Below are 22858 nucleotides of genomic sequence, written 5' to 3' on the forward strand. Positions count from 1 at the left end.
GATTCCTCCTCCTGTTCCTTTCTTCCATGTATGTTCCTCTCCATCTTACAGTGCCCAGTATTGAGCCTTCCAGTTGTCCTGCAATTGTCAATGCTCTGGAGGATTTTGTGATGTATGTCACATGACCACCAGCTCGTTCCATATTTCCTTGGACAACAAATTGGAACACACAAGCCAAGCTACATTTAGGTCCATATATATTTCCAGGTATCCCACAGGACATTGACAGGGACAGGAGTTGGGTTCTGTGTTCCTGATTCCTGAACCTTCTCTTCTTATCACCTCTCATGTCATGTTTCTTCAAATGAACTCAAATCCACCCAGTTTCCAAGATGAAGGAAGGCATTGCATTTAATACCAAAAATATTCTTCGTTTTGTTTTGTTTTGTTTTGATTTTTCTGACAATGGACAACTAGATTTCTGGCTCAACATAATCCATAATCATTTATAAAAAGAATAATTATGGTTCATTGTCAGCTCTGTTTGGGGCTGCGAAAACTTTATGGCAATTCACCTGAATTTTAGAGGGCAAGATTGCAAGTTTCCATGCTACTTACAAGGACGTGAAAACGCATGGGTTGCTCTCTTAGTATCCACGCCAGAGGATCAAGGATAGATGAAATTTGTGAGGGTTATTGTTCTGTGCTCTAGGGGTCTAGACTCCTAACACCCTATCATCTTCCTTTGGGTTCCACACCTGTCAGGGCAGAAAGAAGAGTTTAATTCTTTAAGCTTGAATGTCCATAAGGGAAGGAGCTGGGAGAAGGCTTTTCTTAGTACTTCTGGATATATTATTTAGAATTGGAAGCTTCAAGGGTAGCTACAAAAGAAAGTCACATAGTCCAATACCTTCACCCAACTAATGGTTTTCCAAATGCACATCAACATACTAATGGTATTAGGTAGTATCCTTGTCACTTGCTTGGGTTGGGACTACCTAGCTAAGTCCCCTACAATGCCAGGGCCATAACAAGTGTTCCACCAGCAAGAGGCAAGATGAAGCCTAGGTTGTTTAGCCATAAGAGGGACGTCAAATGATTCTCATCTCTAGAGGTACACAGTAGGTAAATATTTAGTCAGCCGAGACTGCAGCCTGCCTACAAACAAAAGACACCATGGGAAGCAGCGTCACTGCTTACCTGTCCTGCCAGAAGGGAAGCACCTCTCCAAGTTTTAGCCTGCAACATAATAAGTATGAAGGTTATCAGAAAAGGAAATGCGTCTAGGCAACCTTGACTTTCTAAAGTGTCACGACCTTCAAGTCTGCCAGCCGTTCAGTATTTCCCAGAACCAACTATTGAATTCATTTCCTCCCTTCCAATCCCCTCAGATTTTAGCCACTGTGGCAAAAATTTCTCTTCTTCTGATGGCTTCCTCAAAAGCTGTCTGTTGGAGCACCTTTGCCAGTGCCAGCAGACACAGTGTGGACGCCTCTCACTGGGCAGCAAGGAAGTTCAACAAAGCAAAGAAGAGGCATTTCTATAGCATTGCAGTATGGTCATTCTTAACTCCTCCTCGTTTCTCAAAGTCAAAACGAACAAGTAGCACAGAGGTGAAAGTCAGTAAGCCCTATGGTATCTTTGAGATTTCAGGGTGTCATTGAAATTTATCCTCTGTGCATGGAATTCTTTCCTTGTTTATCCAACAGAGTATTCCATAATTGACTTTAGATTTCTTCCATGCCATGCAACCTCATCTTGGAAGAGAGGGGAATACAAAGGTGCCTTTTTGTCTACATGTATGTTACCATGTCTCGATTCATGGAACTCAAGTCTTCCACTTGGAAGAGCGTTGGAATCATCTACCATGCTTCAGGTTAAATCTGATGAAAAGAAGATGTTTTGTACGCACTAACTGACTAGCCTGTGGTCAAAAACTCATGGGTTGCTTTTTAATAGAGTATGTTGTACTACACATCTGAGATTACATGATGTCCTTGATTGGATATTCAAGTTTCAACCATGGTTGTAGAAATTGTGTATCCAGCAAGAGTTACAAAGGGTCCTATCATCCTGCTTCCAAAAAGTCTGTTAGTAGTAAGATATATATATATATATATATATCTGTGTGTGTGTGTGTGTCAGTTCTGAATTAATTATGTTCATCATGAGGATATTAAGAAGATTCAGTGTGTGGTTCGTTCTTGTTTCATTGGAGAGTTAGCGTGTCTGCTCCATTATCAGGACTGTGGGTCTACCAGCTAGCAAAATGTTCTTTAGAAATATCTTTCCTTGTTTTTTAAAGGAATAGTTGTTTTCATAGATCTTGGGTAACACGCAAATTTTGTTAGAAGAGATGATGTGCATCTGTGTGAGAGCTGCAATAAGAGGAAGAATGTACGCAGGTGGAAAACAGAAACAACAACAAGAAATAACAGAAAGCAAAGCCCAATTGTCATTTACATGATGGATCAACTGAGATGGTTTCCATGCGAGAGAGAGAGATAGGTAAACACAACATGCTCAGGAAGATTTTGGCAGCTAAGACATAATTGAAGAACACCAATAAAACTAGGGAATGTCTCAAACAGGTGCCCTGGCTTATCGCCTAGCCATTATTATCTAGAATTTACCCAGCCTCCAACAGGAAAGACCATTTCAATTTTCCCTCTATCTAAATTGAATGATCCTGGAATTATTTGTTATACGTCAGCCTTTACACAACTTTGGGTAAAGGGCGAGGGCAGTCATTGTCCTCCAATATTCTTGGGACTACTGGCATGAGCCATAAAATCCGCTCCTGACACTTTACCACATATATGCAAGGGTACATCGACCGACACTAGGAATGAGCACCACGTTCGAATTCATCAGTTCTTAGATATTTTTTGAGTATATCATTTGCACCTACAGTCATCTCTACCTGATATATGTGCTACTCCTATAGTAAAGGCTGTCTCCCTATCACTTGGAATCATTTCAATCTCTTTGAAAATAGAAAGCAATGAAGAATGCATCAAACCAAGTATGGGTACTGTTATGAGGCCTTTTTCGAAAAATCTCAGAATCTGATGCCAAACTGCACAGTTCTCATCCTCTCTGAAGAGGGAAGAGTGCCAGGCAGGCTCTGAAATCCTCATGGGTCTCACAAGGACCTCATATCTGGACCTCAGATCACATCTGCTCAAGTCAGTCAACGTCCTCAGATACCTGTTGTCATCATAGATCCAGAAAGGCCTTCGCTCAACACATGAGTTTTCACCTACCAAGTGAAACCCCAGAGAGCTAGACTACTGGGCCTTGACAAGGAAGTTCAAAACTGTGCATGAGGCATGTAGCTCATTCTGTCAAAGGTTGTGGGGGAACACAGAGGACAGGATTTAAGAGCCTTTCCCCTTTGACACCATATGAGAAAAATAGAGGTCAAAACATTGCATTTGGTGGGTGTCACTGGCCCCAAATCGGGTAGCTGTGAATGTTCCCTGAACTTATGTACTTAATCTTTACAATAGAGATTTTGGTAAGAATAGAGAAAACATTCAAGTAAGCAAAATGACTTTGTTCCTATCTAGATAATATTTTTTCAACATCCTAATTTGCGGTTTTGATTCTATGCTCTTCCTCTTAACCCTTCTTTAGGATTCCTCCTCCTGTTCCTTTCTTCCATGTATGTTCCTCTCCATCTTACAGTGCCTAGTATTGAGCCTTCCAGTTGTCCTGCAATTGTCAATGCTCTGGAGGATTTTGTGATGTATGTCACATGACCACCAGCTCGTTCCATATTTCCTTGGACAACAAATTGGAACACAAAAGCCAAGCTACATTTTGGTCCATATACATTTCCAGGTATCCCACTGGCCATTGACAGGGACAGGAGTTGGGTTCTGTGTTCCTGATTCCTGAACCTTCTCTTCTTATCACCTCTCATGTCATGTTTCTTCAAATGAACTCAAATCCACCCAGTTTCCAAGATGAAAGAAGGCATTGCATTTAATACCAAAAATATTCTTCGTTTTGTTTTGATTTTTCCAACAATGGACAACTAGATTTCTGGCTCAACATAATCCATAATCATTTATAAAAAGAATAATTATGGTTCATTGTCAGCTCTGTTTGGGGCTGTGAAAACTTTATGGCCATTCACCTGAATTTTAGAGGGCAAGATTGCAAGTTTCCATGCTACTTACAAGGACGTGAAAACGCATGGGTGGCTCTCTTAGTATCCACGCCAGAGGATCAAGGATAGATGAAATTTGTGAGGGTTATTGTTCTGTGTTCTAGGGGTCTAGACTCGTAACACCCTATCATATTCCTTTGGGTTCCACACCTGTTAGGGCAGAAAGAAGAGTTTAATTCTTTGAGCTTGAATGTCCATAAGGGAAGGAGCTGGGAGAAGGCTTTTCTTAGTACTTCTGGATATATTATTTAGAATTGGAAGCTTCAAGGGTAGCTACAAAAGAAAGTCACATAGTCCAATAACTTCACCCAACTAATGGTTTTCCAAATGCACATCAACATACTAATGGTATTAGGTAGTATCCTTGTCACTTGCTTGGGTTGGGACTACCTAGCTAAGTCCCCTACAATGCCAGGACCATATCAAGTGTTCCACCAGCAAGAGGCAAGATGAAGCCTAGGTTGTTTAGCCATAAGAGGGACGTCAAATGATTCTCATCTCTAGAGGTACACAGTAGGTAAATATTTAGTCAGCCGAGACTGCAGCCTGCCTACAAACAAAAGACACCATGGGAAGCAGCGTCACTGCTTACCTGTCCTGCCAGAAGGGAAGCACCTCTCCAAGTTTTAGCCTGCAACATAATAAGTATGAAGGTTATCAGAAAAGGAAATGCGTCTAGGCAACCTTGACTTTCTAAAGTGTCCCGACTTTCAAGTCTGCCAGCCGTTCAGTATTTCCCAGAACCAACTATTGAATTCATTTCCTCCCTTCCAATCCCCTCAGATTTTAGCCACTGTGGCAAAAATTTTCTTCTTCTGATGGCTTCCTCAAAAGCTGTCTGTGAGAGCATGTTTGCCAGTGCCAGCAGACACAGTGTGGACGCCTCTCAGTGGGCAGCAAGGAAGTTCAACAAAGCAAAGAAGAGGCACTGCCTATAGCATTGCAGTATGGTCATTCTTAACTCCTCCTCGTTTCTCAAAGTCAAAACGAACAAGTAGCACAGAGGTGAAAGTCAGTAAGCCCTATGGTATCTTTGAGATTTCAGGGTGTCATTGAAATTTATGCTCTGTGCATGGAATTCTTTCCTTGTTTATCCAACAGAGTATTCCATAATTGACTTTAGATTTCTTCCATGCCATGCAACCTCATCTTGGAAGAGAGGGGAATCCAAAGGTGCCTTTTTGTCTACATGTATGTTACCATGTCTCGATTCATGGAACTGAAGTCTTCCACTTGGAAGAGCGTTGGAATCATCTACCATGCTTCAGGTTAAATCTGATGAGAAGAAGATGTTTTGTACGCACTAAATGACTAGCCTGTGGTCAAATACTCATGGGTTGCTTTTTAATAGAGTATGTTGTACTACACATCTGAGATTACATGATGTCCTTGATTGGATATTCAAGTTTCAACCATGGTTGTAGAAATTGTGTATCCAGCAAGAGTTATCAAGAGTCCTATCCTCCTGCTTCCTAAAAGTCTGTTAGTAGTAAGATATATATATATATGTGTGTGTGTGTGTGTGTGTCAGTTCTGAATTAATTATGTTCATCATGAGGATATTAAGAAGATTCAGTGTGTGGTTCGTTCTTGTTTCATTGGAGAGTTAGCGTGTCTGCTCCATAATCAGGACTGTCGGTCTACCAGCTAGCAACATGTTCTTTAGAAATATCTTTCCTTGTTTTTTAAAGGAATAGTTGTTTTCATAGATCTTGGGTAACACGCAAATTTTGTTAGAAGAGATGATGTGCATCTGTGTGAGAGCTGAAATAAGAGGAAGAATGTACGCAGGTGGAAAACAGAAACAACAGCAAGAAATAACAGAAAGCAAAGCCCAATTGTCATTTCCATGATGGATCAACTGAGATGGTTTCCATGCGAGAGAGAGAGATAGGTAAACACAACATGCTCTGGAAGATTTTGGCAGCTAAGACATAATTGAAGAACACCAATAAAACTAGGGAATGTCTCAAACAGGTGCCCTGGCTTATCACCTAGCCATTATTATCTAGAATTTACCCAGCCTCCAACAGGAAAGACCATTTCAATTTTCCCTCTATCTAAATTGAATGATCCTGGAATTATTTGTTATATGTCAGCCTTTACACAACTTTGGGTAAAGGGCGAGGGCAGTCATTGTCCTCCAATATTCTTGGGACTACTGGCATGAGCCATAAAATCCGCTCCTGACACTTTACCACATATGTGCAAGGGTACATCGACCGAGACTAGGAATGAGCACCACGTTCGAATTCATCAGTTCTTAGATATTTTTTGAGTATATCATTTGCACCTTCAGTCATCTCTACCTGATATATGTGCCTACTCCTATAGTAAAGGCTGTCTCCCTATCACTTGTAATCATTTCAATCTCTTTAAATATAGAAAGCAATGAAGAATGCATCAAACCAAGTATGGGTACTGTTATGAGGCCTTTTTCGAAAAATCTCAGAATCTGATGCCAAACTGCACAGTTCTCATCCTCTCTGAAGAGGGAAGAGTGCCAGGCAGCCTCTGAAATCCTCATGGGTCTCACAAGGTCCTCATATCTGGACATCAGATTACATCTGCTCAAGTCAGTCAACGTCCTCAGATACCTGTTGTCATCATAGATCCAGAAAGACCTTCGCTCAACACATGAGTTTTCACCTACCAAGTGAAACCCCAGAGAGCTAGACTCCTGGGCCTTGACAAGGAAGTTCACAACTGTGCAGGAGGCATGTAGCTCATTCTGTCAAAGGTGGTGGGGAAACACAGTGACAGGATTGAAGAGCCTTTCCCCTCTGACACCATATGAGAAAAATAGAGGTCAAAACATTGCATTTGGTGGGTGTCACTGGCCCCAAATCGGGTAGCTGTGAATGTTCCCTGAAATTATGTACTTAATCTTTACAACAGAGATTTTGGTAAGAATAGAAAAACATTCTAGTAAGCAAAATGACTTTGTTCCTATCTAGATAAGATTTTCTCAAAATCCTAATTTGCGGTTTTGATTCTATGCTCTTCCTCTTAACCCTACTTTAGGATTCCTCCTCCTGTTCCTTTCTTCCATGTATGTTCCTCTCCATCTTACAGTGCCCAGTATTGAGCCTTCCAGTTGTCCTGCAATTGTCAATGCTCTGGAGGATTTTGTGATGTATGTCACATGACCACCAGCTCGTTCCATATTTCCTTGGACAACAAATTGGAACACACAAGCCAAGCTACATTTAGGTCCATATATATTTCCAGGTATCCCACAGGACATTGACAGGGACAGGAGTTGGGTTCTGTGTTCCTGATTCCTGAACCTTCTCTTCTTATCACCTCTCATGTCATGTTTCTTCAAATGAACTCAAATCCACCCAGTTTCCAAGATGAAGGAAGGCATTGCATTTAATACCAAAAACATTCTTCGTTTTGTTTTGTTTTGTTTTGATTTTTCTGACAATGGACAACTAGATTTCTGGCTCAACATAATCCATAATCATTTATAAAAAGAATAATTATGGTTCATTGTCAGCTCTGTTTGGGGCTGCGAAAACTTTATGGCAATTCACCTGAATTTTAGAGGGCAAGATTGCAAGTTTCCATGCTACTTACAAGGACGTGAAAACGCATGGGTTGCTCTCTTAGTATCCACGCCAGAGGATCAAGGATAGATGAAATTTGTGAGGGTTATTGTTCTGTGCTCTAGGGGTCTAGACTCCTAACACCCTATCATCTTCCTTTGGGTTCCACACCTGTCAGGGCAGAAAGAAGAGTTTAATTCTTTAAGCTTGAATGTCCATAAGGGAAGGAGCTGGGAGAAGGCTTTTCTTAGTACTTCTGGATATATTATTTAGAATTGGAAGCTTCAAGGGTAGCTACAAAAGAAAGTCACATAGTCCAATACCTTCACCCAACTAATGGTTTTCCAAATGCACATCAACATACTAATGGTATTAGGTAGTATCCTTGTCACTTGCTTGGGTTGGGACTACCTAGCTAAGTCCCCTACAATGCCAGGGCCATAACAAGTGTTCCACCAGCAAGAGGCAAGATGAAGCCTAGGTTGTTTAGCCATAAGAGGGACGTCAAATGATTCTCATCTCTAGAGGTACACAGTAGGTAAATATTTAGTCAGCCGAGACTGCAGCCTGCCTACAAACAAAAGACACCATGGGAAGCAGCGTCACTGCTTACCTGTCCTGCCAGAAGGGAAGCACCTCTCCAAGTTTTAGCCTGCAACATAATAAGTATGAAGGTTATCAGAAAAGGAAATGCGTCTAGGCAACCTTGACTTTCTAAAGTGTCACGACCTTCAAGTCTGCCAGCCGTTCAGTATTTCCCAGAACCAACTATTGAATTCATTTCCTCCCTTCCAATCCCCTCAGATTTTAGCCACTGTGGCAAAAATTTCTCTTCTTCTGATGGCTTCCTCAAAAGCTGTCTGTTGGAGCACCTTTGCCAGTGCCAGCAGACACAGTGTGGACGCCCCTCACTGGGCAGCAAGGAAGTTCAACAAAGCAAAGAAGAGGCATTTCTATAGCATTGCAGTATGGTCATTCTTAACTCCTCCTCGTTTCTCAAAGTCAAAACGAACAAGTAGCACAGAGGTGAAAGTCAGTAAGCCCTATGGTATCTTTGAGATTTCAGGGTGTCATTGAAATTTATCCTCTGTGCATGGAATTCTTTCCTTGTTTATCCAACAGAGTATTCCATAATTGACTTTAGATTTCTTCCATGCCATGCAACCTCATCTTGGAAGAGAGGGGAATACAAAGGTGCCTTTTTGTCTACATGTATGTTACCATGTCTCGATTCATGGAACTCAAGTCTTCCACTTGGAAGAGCGTTGGAATCATCTACCATGCTTCAGGTTAAATCTGATGAAAAGAAGATGTTTTGTACGCACTAACTGACTAGCCTGTGGTCAAAAACTCATGGGTTGCTTTTTAATAGAGTATGTTGTACTACACATCTGAGATTACATGATGTCCTTGATTGGATATTCAAGTTTCAACCATGGTTGTAGAAATTGTGTATCCAGCAAGAGTTACAAAGGGTCCTATCATCCTGCTTCCAAAAAGTCTGTTAGTAGTAAGATATATATATATATATATATATCTGTGTGTGTGTGTGTGTCAGTTCTGAATTAATTATGTTCATCATGAGGATATTAAGAAGATTCAGTGTGTGGTTCGTTCTTGTTTCATTGGAGAGTTAGCGTGTCTGCTCCATTATCAGGACTGTGGGTCTACCAGCTAGCAAAATGTTCTTTAGAAATATCTTTCCTTGTTTTTTAAAGGAATAGTTGTTTTCATAGATCTTGGGTAACACGCAAATTTTGTTAGAAGAGATGATGTGCATCTGTGTGAGAGCTGCAATAAGAGGAAGAATGTACGCAGGTGGAAAACAGAAACAACAACAAGAAATAACAGAAAGCAAAGCCCAATTGTCATTTACATGATGGATCAACTGAGATGGTTTCCATGCGAGAGAGAGAGATAGGTAAACACAACATGCTCAGGAAGATTTTGGCAGCTAAGACATAATTGAAGAACACCAATAAAACTAGGGAATGTCTCAAACAGGTGCCCTGGCTTATCGCCTAGCCATTATTATCTAGAATTTACCCAGCCTCCAACAGGAAAGACCATTTCAATTTTCCCTCTATCTAAATTGAATGATCCTGGAATTATTTGTTATACGTCAGCCTTTACACAACTTTGGGTAAAGGGCGAGGGCAGTCATTGTCCTCCAATATTCTTGGGACTACTGGCATGAGCCATAAAATCCGCTCCTGACACTTTACCACATATATGCAAGGGTACATCGACCGACACTAGGAATGAGCACCACGTTCGAATTCATCAGTTCTTAGATATTTTTTGAGTATATCATTTGCACCTACAGTCATCTCTACCTGATATATGTGCTACTCCTATAGTAAAGGCTGTCTCCCTATCACTTGGAATCATTTCAATCTCTTTGAAAATAGAAAGCAATGAAGAATGCATCAAACCAAGTATGGGTACTGTTATGAGGCCTTTTTCGAAAAATCTCAGAATCTGATGCCAAACTGCACAGTTCTCATCCTCTCTGAAGAGGGAAGAGTGCCAGGCAGGCTCTGAAATCCTCATGGGTCTCACAAGGACCTCATATCTGGACCTCAGATCACATCTGCTCAAGTCAGTCAACGTCCTCAGATACCTGTTGTCATCATAGATCCAGAAAGGCCTTCGCTCAACACATGAGTTTTCACCTACCAAGTGAAACCCCAGAGAGCTAGACTACTGGGCCTTGACAAGGAAGTTCAAAACTGTGCATGAGGCATGTAGCTCATTCTGTCAAAGGTTGTGGGGGAACACAGAGGACAGGATTTAAGAGCCTTTCCCCTTTGACACCATATGAGAAAAATAGAGGTCAAAACATTGCATTTGGTGGGTGTCACTGGCCCCAAATCGGGTAGCTGTGAATGTTCCCTGAACTTATGTACTTAATCTTTACAATAGAGATTTTGGTAAGAATAGAGAAAACATTCAAGTAAGCAAAATGACTTTGTTCCTATCTAGATAATATTTTTTCAACATCCTAATTTGCGGTTTTGATTCTATGCTCTTCCTCTTAACCCTTCTTTAGGATTCCTCCTCCTGTTCCTTTCTTCCATGTATGTTCCTCTCCATCTTACAGTGCCTAGTATTGAGCCTTCCAGTTGTCCTGCAATTGTCAATGCTCTGGAGGATTTTGTGATGTATGTCACATGACCACCAGCTCGTTCCATATTTCCTTGGACAACAAATTGGAACACAAAAGCCAAGCTACATTTTGGTCCATATACATTTCCAGGTATCCCACTGGCCATTGACAGGGACAGGAGTTGGGTTCTGTGTTCCTGATTCCTGAACCTTCTCTTCTTATCACCTCTCATGTCATGTTTCTTCAAATGAACTCAAATCCACCCAGTTTCCAAGATGAAAGAAGGCATTGCATTTAATACCAAAAATATTCTTCGTTTTGTTTTGATTTTTCCAACAATGGACAACTAGATTTCTGGCTCAACATAATCCATAATCATTTATAAAAAGAATAATTATGGTTCATTGTCAGCTCTGTTTGGGGCTGTGAAAACTTTATGGCCATTCACCTGAATTTTAGAGGGCAAGATTGCAAGTTTCCATGCTACTTACAAGGACGTGAAAACGCATGGGTGGCTCTCTTAGTATCCACGCCAGAGGATCAAGGATAGATGAAATTTGTGAGGGTTATTGTTCTGTGTTCTAGGGGTCTATACTCGTAACACCCTATCATATTCCTTTGGGTTCCACACCTGTTAGGGCAGAAAGAAGAGTTTAATTCTTTGAGCTTGAATGTCCATAAGGGAAGGAGCTGGGAGAAGGCTTTTCTTAGTACTTCTGGATATATTATTTAGAATTGGAAGCTTCAAGGGTAGCTACAAAAGAAAGTCACATAGTCCAATAACTTCACCCAACTAATGGTTTTCCAAATGCACATCAACATACTAATGGTATTAGGTAGTATCCTTGTCACTTGCTTGGGTTGGGACTACCTAGCTAAGTCCCCTACAATGCCAGGACCATATCAAGTGTTCCACCAGCAAGAGGCAAGATGAAGCCTAGGTTGTTTAGCCATAAGAGGGACGTCAAATGATTCTCATCTCTAGAGGTACACAGTAGGTAAATATTTAGTCAGCCGAGACTGCAGCCTGCCTACAAACAAAAGACACCATGGGAAGCAGCGTCACTGCTTACCTGTCCTGCCAGAAGGGAAGCACCTCTCCAAGTTTTAGCCTGCAACATAATAAGTATGAAGGTTATCAGAAAAGGAAATGCGTCTAGGCAACCTTGACTTTCTAAAGTGTCCCGACTTTCAAGTCTGCCAGCCGTTCAGTATTTCCCAGAACCAACTATTGAATTCATTTCCTCCCTTCCAATCCCCTCAGATTTTAGCCACTGTGGCAAAAATTTTCTTCTTCTGATGGCTTCCTCAAAAGCTGTCTGTGAGAGCATGTTTGCCAGTGCCAGCAGACACAGTGTGGACGCCTCTCAGTGGGCAGCAAGGAAGTTCAACAAAGCAAAGAAGAGGCACTGCCTATAGCATTGCAGTATGGTCATTCTTAACTCCTCCTCGTTTCTCAAAGTCAAAACGAACAAGTAGCACAGAGGTGAAAGTCAGTAAGCCCTATGGTATCTTTGAGATTTCAGGGTGTCATTGAAATTTATGCTCTGTGCATGGAATTCTTTCCTTGTTTATCCAACAGAGTATTCCATAATTGACTTTAGATTTCTTCCATGCCATGCAACCTCATCTTGGAAGAGAGGGGAATCCAAAGGTGCCTTTTTGTCTACATGTATGTTACCATGTCTCGATTCATGGAACTGAAGTCTTCCACTTGGAAGAGCGTTGGAATCATCTACCATGCTTCAGGTTAAATCTGATGAGAAGAAGATGTTTTGTACGCACTAAATGACTAGCCTGTGGTCAAATACTCATGGGTTGCTTTTTAATAGAGTATGTTGTACTACACATCTGAGATTACATGATGTCCTTGATTGGATATTCAAGTTTCAACCATGGTTGTAGAAATTGTGTATCCAGCAAGAGTTATCAAGAGTCCTATCCTCCTGCTTCCTAAAAGTCTGTTAGTAGTAAGATATATATATATATGTGTGTGTGTGTGTGTGTGTCAGTTCTGAATTAATTATGTTCATCATGAGGATATTAAGAAGATTCAGTGTGTGGTTCGTTCTTGTTTCATTGGAGAGTTAGCGTGTCTGCTCCATAATCAGGACTGTCGGTCTACCAGCTAGCAACATGTTCTTTAGAAATATCTTTCCTTGTTTTTTAAAGGAATAGTTGTTTTCATAGATCTTGGGTAACACGCAAATTTTGTTAGAAGAGATGATGTGCATCTGTGTGAGAGCTGAAATAAGAGGAAGAATGTACGCAGGTGGAAAACAGAAACAACAACAAGAAATAACAGAAAGCAAAGCCCAATTGTCATTTCCATGATGGATCAACTGAGATGGTTTCCATGCGAGAGAGAGAGATAGGTAAACACAACATGCTCTGGAAGATTTTGGCAGCTAAGACATAATTGAAGAACACCAATAAAACTAGGGAATGTCTCAAACAGGTGCCCTGGCTTATCACCTAGCCATTATTATCTAGAATTTACCCAGCCTCCAACAGGAAAGACCATTTCAATTTTCCCTCTATATAAATTGAATGATCCTGGAAAGATTTGTTATACGTCAGCCTTTACACAACTTTGGGTAAAGGGCGAGGGCAGTCATTTTCGTCCAATATTCTTGGGACTACTGGCATGAGCCATAAAATCCGCTCCTGACACTTTACCACATATGTGCAAGGGTACATCGACCGAGACTAGGAATGAGCACCACGTTCGAATTCATCAGTTCTTAGATATTTTTTGACTATATCATTTGCACATTCAGTCATCTCTACCTGATATATGTGCCTACTCCTATAGTAAAGGCTGTCTCCCTATCACTTGGAATCATTTCAATCTCTTTGAAAATAGAAAGCAATGAAGAATGCATCAAACCAAGTATGGGTACTGTTATTAGGCCTTTTTCGAAAAATCTCAGAATCTGATCCCAAACTGCACAGTTCTCATCCTCTCTGAAGAGGGAAGAGTGCCAGGCAGGCTCTGAAATCCTCATGGGTCTCACAAGGTCCTCATATCTGGACCTCAGATTACATCTGCTCAAGTCAGTCAACGTCCTCAGATACCTGTTGTCATCATAGATCCAGAAAGACCTTCGCTCAACACATGAGTTTTCACCTACCAAGTGAAACCCCAGAGAGCTAGACTCCTGGGCCTTGACAAGGAAGTTCACAACTGTGCAGGAGGCATGTAGCTCATTCTGTCAAAGGTGGTGGGGAAACACAGTGACAGGATTGAAGAGCCTTTCCCCTCTGACACCATATGAGAAAAATAGAGGTCAAAACATTGCATTTGGTGGGTGTCACTGGCCCCAAATCGGGTAGCTGTGAATGTTCCCTGAAATTATGTACTTAATCTTTACAACAGAGATTTTGGTAAGAAGAGAGAAAACATTCAAGAAAGCAAAATGACTTTTTTTCATATCTAGATAAGATTTTTTCTACATCCTAATTTGCGGTTTTGATTCTATGCTCTTCCTCTTTACCCGCCTTTACACTTCCTCCTCCTGTTCCCTGTTTTCCGTGTATGTTCCTCTCCATCTTACAGTGCACAGTATTGAGCCTTCCATTTGTCCTGCAATTGTCAATGCTCTGGAGGATTTTGTGATGTATGTCACATGACCACCAGCTCCTTCCATATTTCCTTGGACCACAAAAAGCAACACACAGGCCAAGCTACATTTTGGTCCATATACATCACCAGGTATCCCACAGGACATTGACAGGGACAGGAGTTGGGTTCTGTGTGCCTGATTCCTGAACCTTCTCTTCTTATCACCTCTCATGTCATGTTTCTTCAAATGAACTCAACACCACCCAGGTTCCAAGATGAAGGAAGGCATTGCATTTAATACCAAAAATATTCTTAGTTTTGTTTTGTTTTGTTCTGACAATGCACAACTAGATTTCTGGCTCAACATAATCCATAATCATTTATAAAAAGAATAAATATGGTTCATTGTCAGCTCTGTTTGGGTTTTCGAAAACTTTATGGCAATTCACCTGAATTTTAGAGGGCAAGATTGCAAGTTTCCATGCTACTTACAAGGACATGAAAATGCATGGGTTGCTTTCTTAGTATCCACGCCAGAGAATCAAGGATAGATGAAATTTGTGATTGTTATTGTTCTGTGCTCTAGGGGTCTAGACTCCTAACACCCTATCATCTTCCTTTGGGTTCCACCCCTGTCAGGGCAGATATAAGAGTTTAATTCTTTGAGCTTGAATGTCGATAAGGGAAGGAGCTGGGAGAAGGCTTTTCTTAGTACTTCTGGATATATTATTTAGAATTGGAAGCTTCAATGGTAGCTTCAAAAGAAAGTCAAATATGCCAATAACTTCACCCAACTGTTGGTTTTCCAAATGCACCTCAAAATACTAATGGTATTAGGTAGTATCCTTGACACTTGCTTGGGTTGGGACTACCTAGCTAAGTCCCCTACAATGCCAGGGCCATAGCAAGTGTTCCACCATCAAGAGGCAAGATGAAGCCTAGGTTGTTTAGCCATGAGAGGGATGTTAAATAAATCTCATCTCTAGTGGTACACAGTAGGTAAATATTTAGTCAGGCGAGAATTCAGCCTGCTTACAAACAAAAGACACAATGGGAAGCAGCGTCACTTACCTGTCCTGCCAGAAGGGAAGCAACTCTCCAAGTTTTAGCCTGCAACATAATAAGTATGAAGGTTATCAGAAAAGGAAATGTGTTTAGGCAACCTTGACTTTCTAATGTGTCCCGACCTTCAAGTCTGCCAGGAGTTCAGTCTTTCCCAGAACCAACTATTGAATTCATTTCCTCCCTTCCAATCCCCTCAGATTTTAGCCACTGTGGCAAGGATTTCTCTTCTTCTGATGACTTCCTCAGAAGCTGTCTGTGAGAGCATCTTTGCCAGTGTCAGCAGGCACAGTGTGGACGCCTCTCAGTGGGCAGCTAGGAAGTTGGACAAAGCAAAGACAAAGCAGTGAGTATAGCATTGCAGTATGGTCATTCTTAACTCCTCCTTTCTCAAAGTCAAAGCGACCAAGTTGCAAAGAGGTGAAAGTCAGTAAGCCCAATGGTATCTTTGAGATTTCAGGGTGTCATTGAAATTTGTCCTCTGTGCATGGAATTCTCTCCTTGTTTATCCAACAGAGTGTTCCATAATTGACTTTAGATTTCTTCCCTGCCATGAAACCTCATCTTGGAAGATAGGGGAATCCAAAGGGACCTTTTTGTCTACATGTATGTTACCATGTCTCGATTCATGGAACTGAAGTCTTCCACTTGGAAGAGCGTTGGAATCATCTACCATGCTTCAGGTTAAATCTGAGGAAAAGAAGATGTTTTCTACGCACTAACTGACTAGCCCGTGGTCAAATACTCATGGGTTGCTTTTTATCGAGTATGTTGTACTACACATCTGAGATTACATGATGTCCTTGATTGGATATTCAAGCTTCAACCATGGCTTTAGAAATTCTGTATCCAGCAAGTGTTACCAAGAGTCCTATGCTCAAGCTTCGTAAAAGTCTGTTAGTAGTAAGATATATATATATATATATATATATATACATATATGTGTGTGTCAGTTCTGAATTAATTGTGTTCATAATGAGGATGTTAAGAAGATTCAGTGTGTGGTTCTTTCTTGTTTCATTGGAGAGTTAGCGCGATTGATCCATTATCAGGATTGTGGGTCTACCAGCTAGCAACATGTTCTTTAGAAATATCTTTCCTTGTTTCATAAAGGAATAGTTGTTTTCATAGATCTTGGGTAACACGCAAATTTTGTTAGAATAGATGATTTGCATCTGTGTGAGCGGCAATAAGAGGATGAATGTACCCAGGAGGAAAAGAAAAACAACAACAACAAGTAACAGAAAGCAAAGCCCAATTGTCATTTCTCATGATGGATCAACTGAGATGGTTTCCATGCGAGAAAGAGATAGGTAAACACAACATGCTCTGGAAGATTTTGGCAGCTAAGACATAAATGATGAACACCAATAAAACTGGGGAATGTCTCAAACAGGTGCCCTGGTTTCTCACCTAGCCATTATTATCTAGAATTTACCCAGCCTCCAACAGGAAAGACCATTTTAATTTTCCCTCTATATAAATTGAATGATCCTTTAATTATTAGTTATACGTCAGCCTTTACACAACTTTGGGAAAAGTGCGAGGGCAGTCATTGTCCTCCAATATTCTTGGGACTACTGGCATGAGCCCTAACCTCCCAGCCTGACACTTTACCACATATGTGCAAGGGTACATCGCCGGAGACTAGGAATGAGCAGCACGTTCTAATTCATCAGTTCTTACATATATTTTGAGTACGTCATTTGCACCTACAGTCATCTCTACCTGATATATGTGCCTACTCCTATAGTAAAGGTTGTCTCCCTATCACTTCGAATCATTTCTTTCTCTTTGAAAATAGAAAGCAATGAAGATTGTATCAAACCAAGTATGGGTATTGTTATGAGGCCTTTTTCGAAAAATCTCAGAATCTGATGCCATACTGCACAGTTCTCATCCTCTCTGAAGAGGGAATAGTGCAAGGCAGGCTATGAACTCCTCATGGGTCTCACGAGGACCTCATATCTGGACCTCAGATCGCATCTGTTCAAGTCATTCAACGTCCTCAGAGACCTGTTGTCATCATAGATCCAGAAAGGCCTTGGCTCAACACATGAGTTTTCACCTACCAAGTGAAATCCCAGAGAGCTAGACTCCTGGGCCTTGACAAGGAAGTTCAAAACTGTGCAGGAGGCATGTTGCTCATTCTGTCAAAGGTTCTGGGAAAACACAGAGGACAGGATTAAAGAGCCTTTCCCCTTTGACACCATATGAGAAAAATAGAGGTCAACACATTGCCTTTGGTGGGTGTCACTGGCCCCAAATCGGGTACCTGTGAATGTTCCTTGAATTTATGTATTTAATCTTTACAACAAAGATTTGGTAAGAATAGAGAAAACATTCAAGAAAGGAAAATAACTTTTTTCCTATCTAGATAAGATTTTTTCAACATCCTAATTTGTGGTTTTGATTCTATGCTCGTCATGTTTACCCGCCTTTACACTTCCTCCTCCTGTTCCCTGTCTTCCATGTATGTTCCTCTCCATCTTACAGTGCACAGTATTGAGCCTTCCAGTTGTCCTGCAATTGTCAATGCTCTGGAGGATTTTGTGATGTATGTCGCATGACCACCAGCTCCTTCCATATTTCCTTGGACAACAAAAAGCAACACACAGGCCAAGCTATATTTTGGTCCATATACATCACCAGGTTTCCCACAGGACATTGACAGGGACAGGAGTTGGGTTCTGTGTGCCTGATTCCTGAACCTTCTCTTCTTATCACCTCTCATGTCATGTTTCTTCAAATGAACTCAACACCACCCAGGTTCCAAGATGAAGGAAGGCATTGCATTTAATAACAAAAATATTCTTAGTTTTGTTTTGTTTTGTTCTGACAATGGACAACTAGATTTCTGGCTCAACATAATCCATAATCATTTATAAAAAGAATAAATATGGTTCATTGTCAGCTCTGTTTGGGTTTTTGAAAACTTTATGGCAATTCACCTGAATTTTAGAGGGCAAGATTGCATGTTTCCATGCTACTTACAAGGAAGTGAAAACGCATGGGTTGCTCTCTTAGTATCCACGCCAGAGGATCAATGATAGATGAAATTTGTGAGGGTTATTGTTCTGTGCTCTAGGGGTCTAGACTCCTACACCCTATCATCTTCCCTTGGGTTCCACACCTGTCAGGGCAGAAAAAAAAGTTTAATTCTTTGAGCTTGAATGTCGATAAGGGAAGGAGCTGGGAGAAGGCTTTTCTTAGTACTTCTGGATATATTATTTAGAATTGGAAGCTTCAATGGTAGCTTCAAAAGAAAGTCAAATATGCCAATAACTTCACCCAACTGTTGGTTTTCCAAATGCACCTCAAAATACTAATGGTATTAGTTAGTATCCTTGTCACTTGCTTGGGTTTGGTCTACCTAACTAAGTCCCCTACAATGCCAGGGCCATAGCAAGTGTTCCACCATCAATAGGCAAGATGAAGCCTAGATTGTTTAGCCATGAGAGGGACGTTAAATAAATCTCATCTCTTGTGGTACACAGTAGGTAAATATTTAGTCAGGCGAGAATGCAGCCTGTCTACAAACAAAAGACACAATTGGAAGCAGCGTCACTTACCTGTCCTGCCAGAAGGGAAGCACCTCTCCAAGTTTTAGCCTGCAACATAATAAGTATGAAGGTTATCAGAAAAGGAAATGCGTCTAGGCAACCTTGACTTTCTAAGTGTCCCGACCTTCAAGTCTGCCAGCCATTCAGTCTTTCCCAGAATCAACTATTGAATTCATTTCCTCCCTTCCAATCCCCTCAGATTTTCCCCACTCTGGCAAGAATTTCACTTCTTCTAATGGCTTCCTCAAAAGCTGTCTGTGAGAGCATCTTTGCCAGTGCCAGCAGACACAGTGTGGATGCCTCTCAGTTGGCAGCGGGGAAGTTGGACAAAGCTAAGAAGAGGCACTGCCTATAGCATTGCAGTATGGTCCTTCTTAACTCCTTGTTTCTCAAAGTGAAAATGAACAAGTTGCACAGAGGTGAAAGTCAGTAAGCCCTACGGTATCTTTGAGATTTCAGGGTGTCATTGAAATTTGTCCGCTGTGCATGGAATTCTCTCCTTGTTTATCCAACAGAGTGTTCCAAAATTGACTTTAGATTTCTTCCCTGCCATACAACCTCATCTTGGAAGAGAGGGGAATCCAAAGGTTCCATTTGGTGTACATGAATGTTACCATTTCTCGATACATGGAACTCAAGTCTTCCACTTGGAAGAGTTTTGGAATCATCTACCATGCTTCAGGTTAAATCGGATGAAAAGAAGATATTTTCTACGCACTAACTGACTAGCCCGTGGTCAAATACTCTTGGGTTGCTTTTTATCGAATATGTTGTACTACACATCTGAGATTACATGATGTCCTTGATTGGATATTCAAGCTTCAACCATGGCTTTAAAAATTGTGTATCCAACAAATGTTACCACGAGTCCTATGCTCCTGCTTCCTAAAGGTCTGTTAGTAGCAAGATATATATATATATATACATATATATGTGTGTGTGTGTGTGTGTGTGTGTGTCAGATCTGAATTAATTGTGTTCATCATGAGGATGTTAAAAAGATTCAGTGTGTGGTTCTTTCTTATTCCATTGGAGAGTTAGCACGTCTGATCCATTATCAGGACTGTGGGTCTACCAGATAGCAACATGTTCTTTAGAAATATCTTTCCTTTGTTTTTTAAAGGAATAGATGTTTTCATAGAACTTGAGTTAAACGCAAATTTTGTTAGAAGAGATGATTTGCATCTGTGTGAGAGCGGCAATAAGAGGATGAATGTACCCAGGAGGAAAACAGAAACAACAACAAATAACAGAAAGCAAAGCCCAATTGTCATTTCTCATTTTGGATCAACTGAGATGGTTTCCATGCGAGAGAGAGATAAGTAAACACAACATGCTCTGGAAGATTTTGGCAGCTAAGACATAAATGATGAACACCAATAAAACTAGGGAATGTCTCCAACAGGTACCCTGGCTTCTCACCTAGCCATTATTATCTAGAATTTACCCAGCCTCCAACAGGAAAGACCATTTCAATTTTCCCTCTATATAAATTGAATGATGCTGGAATTATTTGTTATACGTCAGCCTTTACACAACTTTGGGTAAAGGGCGAGGGCAGTCATTGTCCTCCAATATTCTTGGGACTACTGGCATGAGCCATAACATCCCCTTCTGACACTTTATCACATATGTGCAAGGGTACATAGACCGAGACTAGGAATGAGTAGCACGTTCGAATTCATCAGTTCCTAGATATTATTTGGTTACATCATTTGCACCTACAGTCATCTCTACCTGATATATGTGCCTACTCCTATAGTAAAGGCTGTCTCCCTATCACTTGGAATCATTTCATTCTCTTTGAAAATAGAAAGCAATGAAGAATGTATCAAACCAAGTATATGTACTGTTATGAGGCCTTTTTCGAAAAGTCTCCGAATCTGATGCCAAACTGCACAGTTCTCATCCAGTCTGTAGAGGGAGGAGTGCCAGGCAGGCTCTGAACTCCTCATGGGTCTCACGAGGACCTCATATCTGGACCTCAGATCGCATCTGTTCAAGTCAGTCAACGTCCTCAGATACCTGTTGTCATCATAGATCCAGAAAGGCCTTCGCTCAACACATGAGTTTTCACCTACCAAGTGAAACCCCAGAGAGCTAGACTCCTGGGCCTAGACAAGGAAGTTCAAAACTGTGCAGGAGGCATGTAGCTCATTCTGTCAAAGGTTGTGGGGAAACACAGAGGACAGGATTAAAGAGCCTTTCCCCTTTGACACCATATGAGAAAAATAGAGGTCAAAACATTGCATTTGTTGGGTGTCACTGGCCACAAATCAGGTACCTGTGAATATTCCCTGAACTTATGTACTTAATCTTTACAACAGAGATTTTGGTAAGAATAGAGAAAACATTCAGTAAGCCAAATGACTTTGTTCCTATCTAGATAAGATTTTTTCAACATCCTAATTTGCGGTTTTGATTGTATGTTCTTCCTCTTTACCCTGCTTATAGGATTCCTCCTCCTGTTCCCTGTCTTCCATGTATGTTCCTCTCCATCTTATAGTGCACAGTATTGAGCCTTCCAGTTGTCCTGCAATTGTCAATGCTCTGGAGGATTTTGTGATGTATGTCACATGACCACCAGCTCGTTCCATATTTCCTTGGACAACAAATTGGAACACACAAACCAAGCTACATTTTGGTCCATATACATCACCAGGTATCCCACAGGACATTGACAGGAACAGGAGTTGGATTCTGCGTGCCTGATTCCTGAACCTGCTCTTCATATCACCTCTCATGTCATGTTTCTTCAAATGAACTCAAAACCACCCAGTTTCCAAGATGAAGGAAGGCATTGCATTTAATACCAAAAATATTCTTCGTTTTGTTTTGTTTTGGTTTGGTTTGGTTTGTTTTTTCTGACAATGGATAACTAGATTTCTGGCTCAACATAATCCATAATCATTTATAAAAAGAAAAATTATGGTTCATTGTCAGCTCTGTTTGGGGCTTTGAAAACTTTATAGCAATTCACCTGAATTTTAGAGGGCAAGATTGCAAGTTTCCATGCTATTTACAAGGACATGAAAACGCATGGGTTGCTTTCTTAGTATCCACTCAAGAGAATCAATGATAGATGAAATTTGTGAGGGTTATTGTTCTGTGCTCTAGGGGTCGAGACTCCTAACACCGTATCATCTTCCTTTGGGTTCCACACTTGTCAGGGCAGAAATAAGAGTTTAATTCATTGAGATTGATTGTCGATAAGGGAAGGAGCTGGGAGAAGGCTTTTCTTAGTACTTCTGGATATATTATTTAGAATTGGAAGCTTCAATGGTAGCTTCAAAAGAAAGTCGAATATGCCAAAAACTTCACCCAACTGTTGGTTTTCCAAATGCACCTCAACATACTAATGGTATTAGGTAGTATCCTTGTCACTTGCTTGGGTTGGGACTACCTAGCTAAGTCCCCTACAAAGCCAGGGCCATAGCAAGTGTTCCTCCAGCAAGAGGCAAGATGAAGCTTAGGTTGTTTAGCCATGAGAGAGACGTCAAATAAATCTCATCTCTAGAAGTACACAGTAGGTAAATATTTAGACAACCGAGATTTCAGCCAGCCTAAAAACAAAAGACACCATGGGAAGCAGCGTAACTGCTTACCTGTCCTGCCAGAAGTGAAGCACCTCTCCAAGTTTTAGCCTGCAACATAATAAGTATGAAGGTTATCAGAAAAGGAAATGCGTCTAGGCAACCTTGACTTTCTAAGTGTCCCGACCTTCAAGTTTGCCAGCCGTTCAGTCTTTCCCAGAATCAACTATTGAATTCATTTCCTCCTTTCCAATCCCCTCAGATTTTCGCCACTCTGGCAAGAATTTCACTTCTTCTAATGGCTTCCTCAAAAGCTGTCTGTGAGAGCATCTTTGCCAGTGCCAGCAGACACAGTGTG

At 41.0% G+C, this 22858-nt stretch overlaps 1 long non-coding RNA gene and 6 other non-coding genes across 7 annotated transcripts in view; all 7 read right to left on the reverse strand.

The window, feature by feature from the left end:
* Positions 1–22858, reverse strand: part of LOC132647037 (uncharacterized) — a 178160-nt gene that overhangs the window by 152377 nt on the left and 2925 nt on the right. Inside the window, exon 2 of the long non-coding RNA XR_009585324.1 lies at positions 22573–22611. This is a non-coding gene — a long non-coding RNA (uncharacterized LOC132647037). The remainder of the gene's footprint in view (positions 1–22572; positions 22612–22858) is intronic.
* Positions 3105–3169, reverse strand: LOC132647701 (small nucleolar RNA SNORD109A). The gene has a single exon (XR_009586046.1). It is a non-coding gene; the product is annotated as a small nucleolar RNA SNORD109A (small nucleolar RNA).
* Positions 6669–6733, reverse strand: LOC132647373 (small nucleolar RNA SNORD109A). Its single transcript, XR_009585741.1, has one exon. It is a non-coding gene; the product is annotated as a small nucleolar RNA SNORD109A (small nucleolar RNA).
* On the reverse strand, positions 10246–10310 carry LOC132647702 (small nucleolar RNA SNORD109A). Its single transcript, XR_009586047.1, has one exon. It is a non-coding gene; the product is annotated as a small nucleolar RNA SNORD109A (small nucleolar RNA).
* Positions 13810–13874, reverse strand: LOC132647601 (small nucleolar RNA SNORD109A). The gene has a single exon (XR_009585948.1). It is a non-coding gene; the product is annotated as a small nucleolar RNA SNORD109A (small nucleolar RNA).
* Positions 17375–17439, reverse strand: LOC132647763 (small nucleolar RNA SNORD109A). The gene has a single exon (XR_009586106.1). It is a non-coding gene; the product is annotated as a small nucleolar RNA SNORD109A (small nucleolar RNA).
* LOC132647744 (small nucleolar RNA SNORD109A) lies at positions 20947–21011 on the reverse strand. Its single transcript, XR_009586087.1, has one exon. It is a non-coding gene; the product is annotated as a small nucleolar RNA SNORD109A (small nucleolar RNA).

This window comes from Meriones unguiculatus, chromosome 14 (assembly GCF_030254825.1).
Source record: "Meriones unguiculatus strain TT.TT164.6M chromosome 14, Bangor_MerUng_6.1, whole genome shotgun sequence".
NCBI classification, from domain to species: domain Eukaryota; kingdom Metazoa; phylum Chordata; class Mammalia; order Rodentia; family Muridae; genus Meriones; species Meriones unguiculatus.